Source organism: Haliotis rubra, unplaced genomic scaffold (genome assembly GCF_003918875.1).
Source record: "Haliotis rubra isolate DU_JTF1 unplaced genomic scaffold, ASM391887v1 Scf265, whole genome shotgun sequence".
In the NCBI taxonomy this organism is placed as follows: Eukaryota; Metazoa; Mollusca; class Gastropoda; order Lepetellida; family Haliotidae; genus Haliotis; species Haliotis rubra.
Window position 1 is genome coordinate 1,132,985 of NW_025766725.1, and position 14,560 is coordinate 1,147,544.

General features: G+C 36.8%; 1 protein-coding gene across 1 annotated transcript in view; it reads left to right on the forward strand.

Moving 5' to 3' along the window:
- Nucleotides 1–4,287: 4,287 nt before the first annotated feature.
- Nucleotides 4,288–14,560, forward strand: part of LOC124280316 (protein dispatched homolog 3-like) — a 39,549-nt gene continuing 29,276 nt past the window's right edge. The window contains 1 exon segment of the mRNA XM_046716215.1: nt 4,288–4,376. The gene's annotated coding sequence lies outside the window, so the exon portion shown is untranslated.

Here is a 14,560-nt window from a genome sequence, read left to right on the forward strand (position 1 = left end):
CTGTAGTGCATGGTTATGGCTTTGAAGACCAGCCATCCGTATTCATGACGTTTCGAAACGTCAGCGATATACAATCCCCCCAGCGTATATCTTTGGTATGTGTGGGCTGTGGTGTGCATTGAATATTAGTTATAACAACTGATTCCATCAACGTTTTCCACCACTGTATGGTGATGTGTGGTCTTGTGCATGGAACCCAGGCTAGCTATTCTGGAAACGTTCGTAACCCTGAGAACTTCTTAAGCCCATTCTTAACACATTGGCTACGATCAAAGTTAAGAATTCTTGGGGCTACGAACTTTTCGAGAATGAGGGCCCAGGTGCTTGGCAGCTTGACTCGTGAGAGTTTCTAGGACTTCTCTCCTGCCTCACAACAATACACACGTGGTCTCACCTTAGGCAAGTGAGTTTGTTCACACAACAGAAAATGGGTACCCGGTGGGATAAGCCATATGAATATTAATCTTCTAGCGACTCACATGCAACTTCTTTGAGAGACATGCAGCTGGGTTATCCGGATAGTAAATTGAGGATATTATATGAGTGCCCATGTCATACTATGTTTACGACACGAGTGTCTAAATGTTGGTATTTCCCGAGCGAGAGCGAGGGATATACCGATATTTAGGCACGAGTGTCGTAAACATAGTATGATATGGGCACTCATATAATATTCTGTTTATTACCGAAGTCGTCAATAAACCAAAATCTACGTTCAAACATAGGCAGGCTACTCGCCTTCGCCGCATGTAGAACGCAAAGTCACAGATGAAACGTGGCGTCATAGCATTGTTCATGACGTCACGTCACCAAGAGTATTTCTGTATAAGCATCCTATATGATATTATTATAATTGTTACAGACTCAGAGATCCGGAAAGAATTGGTCTTCAGTAACCCATGCCTGTCGTAAGAGGTGACTAACGGGATAGGGTGATCAGGCTCGCTGACTTGGTTGACACATGTCATCGTATCCCAACTGCATAGATCGATGCTTGTGATGTTGATCACTGGGTTGTGTGGTCCAGACTCGATTATTTACAGACTGCCGCCATATATAGCTGGAATATTGCTGAGTGCGGCGTAAAACTAAACTCACATGAAGAAGGAGCTACGCGGTCGGGTACCACGTCATGTGATCAGCCAGGTAAGTAGCATATGCATCTTCTGTAGATTGCTCATGACCCACACTGAAACACGTAATTTCCACGTGGAAAACATTTACAAGTCTCTGTCTGTTAAGATTTACAAGCAATCTATTCGTAAATTGTCCCATCAAATTAAGAAACTCACTGAGTCACGTTGTACTGTTTCCAATTCTATGTGATATATGGTTTATTTTTGAAGCGTATACCCCATTGGTCTATTGGTGAACGCTCATTTGGACTTTGGAATTCTTAATTGTAATGCAACGGATTATCCAGTAAGCTGCCAATTACACCTATCTTGTCTCTTAATTTCATGCCGGGCTGGAGGTATAACAAGGGTTCAATTTGGTGTTAATTAGCCTCAGATTAATTAGTGACAAGCGTTTTAATTGACTTATCTGACACTGATTACTGACCCGTGGCGTCAAACTGCCATAGGTACCTTTGGGAAAATTCCACAAATGTTATATCATCCAAACAGAATTAAAATGATAAGAATATCTTTATGATACCATATATACATGAACTGAACACAATCTCATGTCCATTAAACTAACGTCTCTGAATATATATATAAATATGCAGTGTATGAAATAAGCCAAAAATCCAGCCAGATATCAGGGCTGGTAACTTCAAAATGTTTCCAGCCAAAATGGATTTAACCACAAAAAATGGTGAGGTTACATTCAGATGTATGGAACATCTAAAAAATTTACCGGACCATCGGGCTGGCTAGCTGTAAAGTTAGACCGTCCGTCAGAAATCTAGACCGTCTCAGGCGGCCGGACGGGCCTTATTTCATACACCGAATTATGATAGAAACAAATACTCCATTTAAACTGAACATGAACTCCAGTGTACTGGGAGATACAGAACCTGAAGAAAATCTAGACTTGCTTAATCTAGACTTTCGTATTGCAGAAAAGAAGTAGAAGTGACAATAATGTGGTTGATGGACTGTGAGGCAAGCTACGTGTTCTAACGGGTTGCTACAGTACGGTTGCAATATTCAAAATATTCACACCCAGAAACTGAGAACTGAGAACATTACTTATGGATGCAAACACGTGCTCGTAATTGTTTTGTTATACTTTGTTAATAAATAAGAAACAAACAACTGAAAAGTGTTTCTTTTTTCCTGTTACTTTTTTCCGATCACCCCAGAAACATCCTGCCAGTTTATTGTGTACTACTTCCCGATACATTACCATACCCGTGATGCTATCGCCATACAACTGATTCCACAAGAGATTGATAAGCTCTATGTATACATCATATGACATTCTACCAGCATAAATATATGTATTGGACACGGCTGACAAGCTACTGACCGGTTTTGATTTTTTTTCAAGCCATAAAGTCGGTCAAGAAAGATCTGACCTAAACAACGATTACTCTCACATCGACTTCACATACACACAGCCTTTGTATAATAATTCGCAGGTTGTGTTCACGCAAAGATATATATATAGATTTATCAAAGTACGTATTTGAGTCAAGCAAAGAAAAATGTCGAGTCAGGCTGAAGTAATGACGTATCATTCCCCCACAAAGAGATATCCGAGAGTTTTCCGGTCCAATAATTCTTCTGATATCTGTATGCCGCGACCCCTTAACCTAATGTTCCGCCTGTCTTTTTGTGTCGCCCCAGCGTGGGCTTTACCTGGCTTGTCGTTAAATAGATCACTTGGTCAAGTTGGTCAACGAGCTCTGTCCCATTTATAAAAGTACAAAGGGTTTCGAAATGGGTCAACTTTAAAATGTTAACAAGAATGTTATTTATTACTTCCCGTGTTAATGTATATTTATATAAAAACTATTTTTGTTTGTTTTGTTATAGTTGGGGTTTGTTTTTGGTTTTTTTTATGCCTATTTTGTTAAGATACAGATGAGGTAGAGGAAGACGTTTGTATGTGTGTATGCGTATGCGTGTGCGTGTGTGCAGAGAGGAAGATATATGTCTGTGCAACATGTACAAACGTACATAGTACTACCAACAATTTTATAATATAACAGTTGGGGTAGACTAGTGGTTAAAAGCGTCCGCACGTCATGCACGCTGAAGGCCTGGGTTCGATTCCCCACGTGGGTACAATGTGTGAAGCCCAATGTATGAAGCCCATTTCTGGTGTCCCCCGCTAAATGCGGTGCGAAACTACAACTCACTCGCTATTACATAACAGGTAACTTATCATGCCTTACTCCACCCTACATAAAATTATTGCAGACAATATTTGTAGGATACAGCTTTTTGAGAGGGGGTTGGGGTGTTTGCTATCTCTTGACACGGGAGAGGGGGTTGGGGTGTTGCACACTTCATTTTCACGAGAGTTTCAATGGTCAATTAATAAACTCTCAGGACAAAGAGTTTTCCGGTCCAGTAAATGACAATTGAAAATGTGATGTAACTGTCCATCAACGGAATCCTGTCCCTCCACAGTTATCCGACTATTTTCAACAAATAAAACGCCATCTGGATCCTTTGTTCGAGGGTTGCATAGTAAAACCATGCAGTTACTATGTAATTTATTTTCGCGGTAAATCAACATAAATTATGTGTGAAAGATATATGGTCTCTGGTATCACCCAACCATGGCGGAGGAGGAAAGGCGCCGAAAATATCTGATTGAGAATATTTTATTGTCTGGAATATTCTTAATTTAATTGTATAGATGTAGGTTCATATAGTGTGCACTCTTTGTAGAATGTAAACAGCTTCGGTTTGTAAACCACGTGGTTTGAGGATTTCAATGTTGTCATTACGTCATGGTTTGGGCTATAAATAACTTCAAACTATTTGCAAGACAACTATTCACATTTAAAATTTGTACTTCCATTTACATATGTACAGTATTATATCAAGAACTAATACGGGTCGAGTTCTTGCATCATGATGTCATTTTTCTTTAAGCTAAGATTTCGGGAAAAAGAGTGTGTTAATTACTGACTAAATCACACACATTGTCTGTTGAAATTAAGCTCTTTAAGCGCTAATTACCAATAAAATAAATGAGGGCTTTTCTTATCTTTGTTTCAATTAGCCCCACTATCCAAACACAGCCCCTATTGTGAATTCACTTCCCGGGTAGTGCATTAAAGCGGAACGACCGGACCAAGCTTGCGCCCCATATATAAGCAGTTGTATGCCTATAGTACAGAGAAGTGTTTACTGTTAGATGTTTCGCTCGCAGCAAAACCACCACGAAGAGCGTGATAAGGACGAAATCAAGTAAGTCATCTATCTGTCGCAGTATTTATGTTTATTTATCTTTTAGAACTTTCAATCCCAAAGGTTTAGCGTTTTTCTAGTTAAGCGAGTACCTTTGTTAATTTTGCTTTTCGGTCTTTGTGTCTAAATTTAGCGATTCCGTTCATTGGGCTTCATTGTCCTTTGATCAGCTGTGAGGATTTCACGGTGACTGTTATTTGTCTATACTGTCCACGTAACGGATGGATATCTCACACGCCGACACGGTGCTTTATGAATACGTTTGTTCAATAATACCATCGTGGTGGGGTATACGGGCTGTTATAACCGTGCTGTTATTCTCCATAATGGTTGTTTTGATTTCTCACGCATGGTGATATAACGCGACATGAATATTAAAAGATATCTCTTAATATTTATTACGGCAAAGCAGTTCGGTGGAATATTTATGTTGGAAGGTAGCGTTACTAATGAATGTTCGTTATGTCGCCGATAAGTATTTGATAACAAAACCTGGGCAATGCATCATGATATGGATTGACTAGGCCATGACAAATTTATGATATTTGAGAAAAGATTCCCCAACGCAACAGAGAGAGAGAGAGAAAGAATTGCCATCTTTTTTAAAAAATGAGAATATAAGAAATTTAACGTTATATTTTGAGAGAGGATTTGTCATTTATTATAAGAGGTTGGAGATGAGTATGAAATTTGCATTTGGGGTCCATAAATTTATTTGGCTAAAATAATGTGGATGGCATGATATGATTCAACCCAAAGACCAATGTCAGGAGGGTTTGTAATATCAGCGGGGATCGGGTAAAATGTTATTGATACTTAAGTATCAAAAGTGTACACCAAGGCCATTATCCACGGCGCTGACATAACAGTATGTTCATTAAATACAAACACCTTTGAAAAGAACAATTCTAAATTTGTTCACACATTTTTAGGGTGAATCAAGTCTAAGCCAGTTGTGCCAATCGAGTGACAATGAAACAGGTCTCTACAAGATCAGCTAGATCCAGTTCCACACTGTGGTGTCAAGTTCTGTAACTGTTGGATGTTTCTGTTAACATCTATGACACAATCGTCTCACTATTACAGTTACTGTTGTAATGACACCCAGCTAATGAGTGAGTGAATGTCATTAACAGAGACTGCTTCTGTTTGAAGTTCACTGCTGCTATTTTGTAATGTCTGCTATACAAAGATTATTGATATGAGAAATTATTCTTCCCAAAATCACTGACTGTAAAAAGACTGTAAGAAGAGTTTGTCTTTACACTTTCTCAAAAAGGTTCAGTGTGATATTTTGTCATTATATTTGGCATACATTTCTATATGATTCAGCCCTGCTTTCTAAAGGTCATGGTCAGCATGAGCCAAAGGTCAAGGTCACCATTCAGTTTTTTTGTAAAACATAGTTATGCCCTCAGTTTTGGGGTTATGGTTACGTGAATGACGTTTCATAGTTGCATGTATGCAGGTGCCATGTCTTTGAAAGGTCAAGGTCATCTTTGAGGTTATCATGAAACATGGTTGTATCATTCATTGCTCATTTCTGTTGTACTTGTCCACACTGAATGAAGGTCAAGGTCGTGAAACAATTTTTTTAGGCTGAAAGGGAACGATGGTATTTTGTAACTGTAGGAAATGGCAGCAAAGGGTCAACTTCTGTTTTTCTTCAACATGCAAATCAAATATGCGCCATTGCTACTTTCATATAGTCAGGATGGATGGAAGAACAATGATGCTAGGGATGATATAAAAACTGATAATCGTCATGATAAAGATGCAAATCAAATAAGCGCCATTGCTACTTTCATAGTCAGTGGATGGATGGAAGAACAATGATACTACTGGGATGATATAAAAACTCATAATTATCTTGATAAAGATACAAATCAAATAAGTGCCATTGCTACTTTCATAGTCAGTGATTGCAGCTTGAGGATACAAGCCTGACTGGGTGTATCGGTTCTCTTCCTTGTTGTAGATTTGTCACAAGTGATTGATTATAGCCTATCATATACTTACTTACTTATCTACCTAAGGGTGTGATGTGGCTGCAGGCTTATAACACCAAGCCCACATCTCCAGCCTCATTGGACTGAGATGTCTTTCTTCAGGGGGTGTTTTTGCTGCACTTGGAAATCATTGGAGTTTGATTATTTGATAATTGAATAGTTTGGTCTGGATTCTATTGTTTAATTAAATTTTTAAAATAATGTCATTAAGTGGTCATTAAGTAGCTTTTTTTATGACGTAAACAGGAAAAAAACAACTTTATTTCATAGTCTTTATCCATTGTATTAGTGATCTCATTATTTAGTTATTCTGATTAAACAAGTATTTCCTCGTCACACAGAATGCACAGGTTTGAATCCTGAAATGGGTAGAATATGTGAAGCCATATCTTCTGTCCCTTGCATTAATACTTCTGTAACATTGTCCAACTCAGTAGAATAAAACCTCGCTCACCCACTCACCCACTCACTCACTCACCCACCCACCCACCAAAACTAAACATTGCTCCCTTTCAGCTCTTAATTACTGTAGTTTATTGTAATTCCTATGATAAAGTTAAATTAGAATAGATTCTATAGTGACCCGTGAATATTTACAAAATCTCCATTCTCTGAAGATCAGGTTGAAAGGAGAATGGCCATAGCTTGCTAGAGCCAAAAGGGGATGATAGTCGTGGGATTAGATATGTGAATATATGTTCTGGGGTATGTACCAGAGATTTAGGTCTTTGTTCTCTATTGCTTGTAGCAGGAACTGACTGCTTGGATTGGTTGTCATGGTAACTTGAGTCAACATTGTGAGATTCTGCTCATGAAATCAGTTGCTGGGTGTTCTAGCCCACGGTTGCAATTGAAATAAATTATTTTTGTATTACCTTGCAAAATGTAGCCATATGCAACCTCTACAGCAAAAACAGGAAATAGTGATTAAAATATAATTAAAATATAGCTTGCAACAGCAGAAAACCAGCAAATCAAAACCACTTTAGTCTGCAGCATTACAGGTTCAAAATCCAGTTTGACACTTATGTCTCTTGCCATGGCAAAAGTGGTTTTGTCACAGCAAAGCTTATAAAGATCTCATTTTCACTTTAAAATTTGGGGAAAGTGAAAAGATGAAAGACTTTTTACTTTTATGCTCTGTAACAATTTAAATATTAAATATTGTATGCACAAAACATTATGGTGTCCTTATGCTAGTGAAGTATTATGCATGTACATTATATTGGTGTAGTGAATCACACTGTAAGCCAGTAGTGAAGATCAGTGTTCAGGAAAACAATGTCTACATCAGTATAGATATCCTTCTCAAAAGACAAATCACTCACACTTGAAATACTCTGAATGGACTATTTCCTTGACGCTTGAGACCCTTTGTTGAACTACTCAAGAATGACCTTGAAAGTTGTTGTAGCTCTACATACACAAACATCCTACGTATCACTTACAACATACACAGATTCTGTCTAATATACTGAGAGAAACTAATAAAGGATCACAGGAACATTCAAGCGTTCCTTTAATATGTTCCAGTTTTCATCATCAGCTTTTAAAAGCGCTGTGGCGATGAAAACTTAAAAATAATAAAGGAATGCTTGCATATTCCGGAGATTATTTGTTTCTCTCAGTATATATATCACTGTGACCTACTTAAGACCATGTTCCTAAGAGACAGACCATATATTATGCAACTATTGTGCATATATAAAGTTTGTCCTTATCTGACTCTCCAACTTCTAAAAATGCCATCAAAGAAGGAACTATTAAGGTTGTTCATTATTATTACTGTTTTAATATTGTAGATATTTGTATTATTAATTTAATTATAATAATTATACTGTTTTTATTATTATAAAATTGTTCATAAACCATAATGAATTAGAGTTGTGTGGATGGTAAAAGTTCTGAGCTGTCTCTCCAATTCTGTTTTGTTTCCTGGCTTGGTTGGGGTAATTCTCTACGTTCTGTGTTGTCCTTTCTTGATAATATAGCACACAGATGACACTGTAGTGACAGTGTTCAAAATGATTAAATGTTGCTTCACAATTTTTTTTCTTGTTTATCTAAAGTTCAAGAGTTATTGACAATAGATAATATTTCACATTGTTCTTAATGATGCGTTGTTGTGACATCTGACTTCAACAGACCAATTATATATGGGAAGGTATTTAACGCATGATGAAATATTGAAAGTCATTGGACCTGCTCTCTCATTTTTGCATTACAAAGACAGATTTACATGCTTACCTGACAAGTGATGGAAGACATTGTTATAAAGCATGTTTCTTACATTTTGCTAAAAATAGAATGAGAATAATAAGTTATTCTAGTTATTCTTGGAAATCAAGGGAGATTTAAATCTAAGCATCTTGTAGATACCATTTTATTATAATTTTCTTGCAAATTAATTAAACAGTAAATATTCACAATGTAGACAAACTTTATGTATCACTTCTTTATTTCAAGAGTGTTATGCTTCGATACATAATCTTATACCATTGTCTAGCATTTACAAATTGTTTCTCTTCAAAACATTTCCAGAATTTTGACATAACTTTCATTCTTCAAAAAGTCATTGGTATTTAGACATGACCCAGTTAAAGAAGATTCTGAACATTTCCCACCATGAAACACTTCCTTAATGTCCCCTGCCCAGTGGATGGTCAGTCAAGATAGCCAAGGGTCAGTAGGTGCACCAGGACCTATAGAGTACAATCTGACACATTTATTGCCCTCTGAGTGGGAGATAAGCAGTACCATCTGTGTCAGTGCAAACACTATTGGATGCAGCCGTGACATAACCACTAGATTATAGGGTGGGATACCGTCAAATGTAAATACCGTGAGATACTCTGCACTTGCTCAATTGTTGGTTGTACAGCTTCCACTGTGTCATCTTGACCTGCTCAGAGGCTGAGAGACTGACATTTAGCCTCTGGATTAAAGTTATTTTATTTTAATTAAAAAAACAACTTATATCTACATCACTTAAAACTGGACCAATAAAGACAGTTTGTATGTTTACTTTCTATATTATCCCATTGAATGAAGTATGAATGCAATTAAGAATACCTCTGATTGAAAAAATAAAAACTTTTAGAAATTCTAATTTTGAATAATATAACAGTTTGTTTTATTTCTGAATCACTTGCAAAATACCTTAGTTTTGAATCATAGATAAATTATTGGTAATGTTTTGGGGTAGTTTTAAATTATTATGTTTTCATTTTTTGTGGAGTGCCATTCCCACATTGTTAAAAGTCACAAATATGAACCATGATTTCATGAAAAGAAAATTATACTTTTTTCATATTAAATTTTAAAAAACCCATAATGAATTACAGATTCGTTGCATGACAAGTTCTGATGCTTTTCTCAGAGATTGTCTCCATTCTATTTTTTGTTTGTTTGGTTGGTTAGTTGTTAACGCTGCACTTACCAATATTCCAGATATATGTCAGCGATCTGTAAATAATCGATTGTGGACCAGACAATCCAGTGAACGACATCATGAGCATCAACCTACGCAATTGGGATACGATGACATGTGTCGACCAAGTCAGTGAGGCTGACCACCCATTAGTTGCCTCTTACGAGAAGCATGGGTTGCTGAAAATTTTGTTTAAATGAACATATACTAGTACAATACTTTTTAAAATATATATTCAACAAGATCCTCAATAATTCTCATCTGTCATCGCTGAACCGTCCCACCCTTGACACTGTCTCAATGCTTCTGTGTTATTGTTGAATCGAACTGTCAAGGCCAGGGCATGCATCTGTGTATCTAATGGCTATGCTTGTGTTGTCCTTGCAACATTGTATGGCTGAAAGTTTATTGATTTATTTCTCATTGTTTCCACTTGTAGCTAAAGGTGAAAACATTTTTACGATCGATGTACAGCCATGCAGGTTATATAGGACCCTGCCCATGTAATAACTGATTGTTTCATCTTCTTGTTATCTAATGGCTATTTCAGTCATCTCTGTAGTGACATGTATTGGTGCTGTAGCGATAATGAGCTTGCTACAGTCTGTAGTGTTGGCATTTGTCCCTGTGGGTTACCTTGCAGAGTTGTGTCCCTTAGGTGTGCTGGTGATCTGCAGTTATGGGTCCTGATGCATGTTTTGTGGTGAATGCCTCATTTTCATTAAAATTAGATTACAGGTTATAATTTTTCCAGTTTGCTTTCCTGGGAAACTCAGTTCAGAGTCCTAAATACTGTATTTACTGCATTAATCATCTTGCTTCAGTAAATGACCCACTGACCATTTATCATAACAGGCCATGTTACCTTCCTTGTGTTACAGATTTATTCCGCAGTGCAGATGTGGTATATAATTGCCTAGAACTATTATTAAGTAGTTTTTAGTATCTTTTGTTTATGCTGCTGGAGCTTGCTGACTTGGTTAACACATGTCATCGTATCCCAGTTGTGTAGATTGATGCCCATGCTGTTGATCACTGGATTGTCTGGTCCAGACTCAATTATTTACAGACTGCTGTTGTAATTAAACTAACTCACTCACTCACTCATGCAGCTGGATCACTGACAATGAATTAAAGTTGTTGTGCATGTGCTTTCATGTGCACATTCTCTGAACAATTTCTAAGCACCATGTTTGCTTATTACAGCGAATACTTTAAATCCCTGATAGTATTTTATTAATACTGTTATGACAAGGGGTACATCTAATATATTTTGTTAGTTTTCATATGACAAGTGGTATGTTGATAGTATTTTGTTACTACTAGTATGACAAGTGGTATGTTGATAGTATTTTGTTAATACTAGTATGACAAGGGGTATGTTGATAGTATTTTGTTAATACTAGTATGACAAGGGGTATGTTGATAGTATTTTGTTACTACTAGTATGTCAAGGAGTATGTTGATAGTATTTTGTTAATACTAGTATGACAAGGGGTATGTTGATAGTATTTTGTTACTACTAGTATGTCAAGGAGTATGTTGATAGTATTTTGTTAATACTAGTATGACAAGGGGTATGTTGATAGTATTTTGTTAATACTCATGTGACAAGGAGACTACATGTTGATAGTATTTTGTTACTACTAGTATGACAAGGGGTATGTTGATAGTATTTTGTTAATACTAGTATGACAAGGGGTATGTTGATAGTATTTTGTTACTACTAGTATGACAAGGGGCATGTTGATAGTATTTTGTTACTACTAGTATGACAAGGGGTATGTTGATAGTATTTTGTTAATACTAGTATGACAAGGGATATGTTGATGCTATAATGTTAATGTGAACAGAGGTATGCTAATAAACTCAAACAGAATATCGCGATTGTGACTGATGTCGACTAAAGCGTGACTGTGACATGACCCCCGCTGTGTATGGGTCCATGATATACAATTAGATCAGTCAGTCGACGTGAGACCACTTCATGACGGTGGTAAACCACAGTATTCGTCATAACAGGGTGAAGAGGAAGTTGTCTGCTTGCATGTCTGGGCTCACGCAGGTTGCGTTAGCCATATCCTGCTAGGTGGTCACTGAATATCACACCTGCCATTTTGTCAACTGTTACGCTGGGAAGTAGGTTCTCAGGTAAATCATTTGAAAACCTCAGTTTTTGGAATATCTGTCTTGTATCAATTACCTGAAGAGGTATATTTTTGTATAAAGATATGGTAAACAATCAAAATAGAATTCACAAGTCTTTCTTTTGGGGTATACATTATCCTCAAACTGTGGATTGACATATAATATGTTTCAAGTATTTTCAACATTTTGAGATGTAATTAAGATAAATAATTGTTATAATACTGATTAAAAATTACCAATTTTATTACAATGTCCATGTTAAGATCTGTACGTGAGCATTTTCAATGCTATTTTAGCTAAAACAGGATTTAAACATTATGATGACGTCACAATATAGTTATTTATGATTCAGGAGAAAACAAAATGCCTTTGAGCAGCTGACCTGGATATTGGCGCTATACAAATATATGTATGATGATGATGATGATGATGATGATGATGATGATGATTTGGAGCAGAGAATTCATTAGCTTTCCTGAACTTTCGTATAAATACGTAAAACTGACACAACCACTCGTCATCATGCAAAATTATCGATAAATATATATATATCAACTATCTAATATGTTCCTTCTTCGTTGTTGATTCTATTTCTTGAATATGAAGATTTCTCCCAAGAGTGACCTACTTCCTGCACCTGTCTGCAGCCACCCTGTTCATACCCGCATATCAACTCGTCTGTCCTGATAATAGCACACAGTCCCAGCAGGTTACATTGAATGTAGTGTAATTTTTCAACATCAGGAGTACGTACTCCCTATTTTTTTTCAATATAGGAGTACTGGAAAAACTTAAGAATACATTTAGAGTGCTGAATGGAATTTAATGGAGTATCAGTAATCTTGTGTTTCGTTTCATATATGCACCACAACATTGCTACTCTTGTGTAAACAGGTCAATAAACAATAAAACAATACTTTTTCAGATAAGTACGACTGTAAATGATTCTAAGATTGTACACCATTGCTGTGGTGCGTATCTGCTACGTTTTCTAATTTATTTCCTCCTGAATCGTGCATATTTTGTATCCGTACATACGTCGATACGGCCCTTATCTGGAGCCTTAGTATATGTTTCAATCATTGGTCGTCCTGGTATCCACTTGTCGTTGGAATCGTTCTTGATGAAGTAATTAAAAAATGTGGTTGTATTATGGCTATTTGACATGCCTACAGTGGTTTAAGCATCTGTATTAATGAAATGAAACGATAATGATTGATTCCAGTTTAGATCAATCTGTGTTAGTTACACCTTCAAGGAAACGTTACGCCTTAACTATAACACACTGAATTTTAACACATTGTTTCGATCATTGGTAGTGCTGGGTTATCGTTGAAAACGTTCTTGATAAAGTAATTAAAAATTGCATGGTTGTAGCATGGCTACTCTAAATGCCTACAGTGGTTTCAGCATCTGTTGCGACGAATACAGATGTAGTAGGGATGATGATGATTTGCAGATTTATTGTGCGTATAATGCGTCATAATGCGTATAATGCGTCATAATGCGTATTTCATTCACGGACACGACTGTGGTATGTTTGTAGGGTTATGTACACAGTTGTCTCAGCAGGGTGTTGAATTGAGCAATGGATCTTGTAGCATGAGCAAACATCTATCTCACGACTCTCAGTCTAGTAAAGCCAAGGTGAGGTTTTGTTACATCAGCTGAATTTGGGAACAAATTCATTCAAATTTCTCCTTGTACTGGTGTGTAAAATCTAGAAGTATAACTTTTATTTCTGTTTTATATGAGTGGTTTGGTTTTGGTTTGTTGTTTTACGCCACACAGTGAGTGAGTTTAGTTTTACTAATCACTAAATTTACATTCACTCTATTATACAATGAAAGTGAAATATAGTTGTTTTGGGGTGGTTGGGAAGGTGTGTATGTGTGTGAGTGAATCATTGAGGGTTTACACAGCTTTTAGCAATAGTTCTGCAATCTGATAACAGGGCAAAACAGGTGCCAGATAATGTACCCATGTTGGGTATTAACATAGTCTGTCTCACAGTCCCTGAACCACATTAATTTCCCCACTGCCAAGCCCTCTCTGCAGTGCTAAAGCCGTAAATAAAGCAAGTCTAGATTTCCTCAGGTTCTGAATCTCTGGTCTCCCTAGGGCTCCTTTTCAATATAAATGGGCTTGTTTGTTACTATCAAAATTATATATATTCAGAGACTAAGCCTTAGTCTAGGTATTAACAATATAACCATGAGACTACCTGCCATGTGTCATGTATACTCATGGCAATAAGTAAGGGAATAGCTAAAAAAAAGCTATATTCCTTTTTTCTTTTTATAATATTTTTACGTAATGATACGTATTTATTTGGAATGTGGGAAATGTGAGTATGGTTATTTTTTTTGCTAACTTTTAATTTGCTGTGCAGAATTATGTCCCATTGCTTCTAGGATCTACTAGTTTCAAAGTCGTGAACTTTAGGATTCCACGTGCCCACTTGTCAAAAGTTCCTGGGGCAGCCTAGTGGTTAAAGCGTTCGCTCATCACACCGATGACCTGGGTTTGATTCCCCACATGGGTACAATGTTTGAAGCCTATTTCTGGTGTCCCCTGCCGTGATATTGCTAGAATAT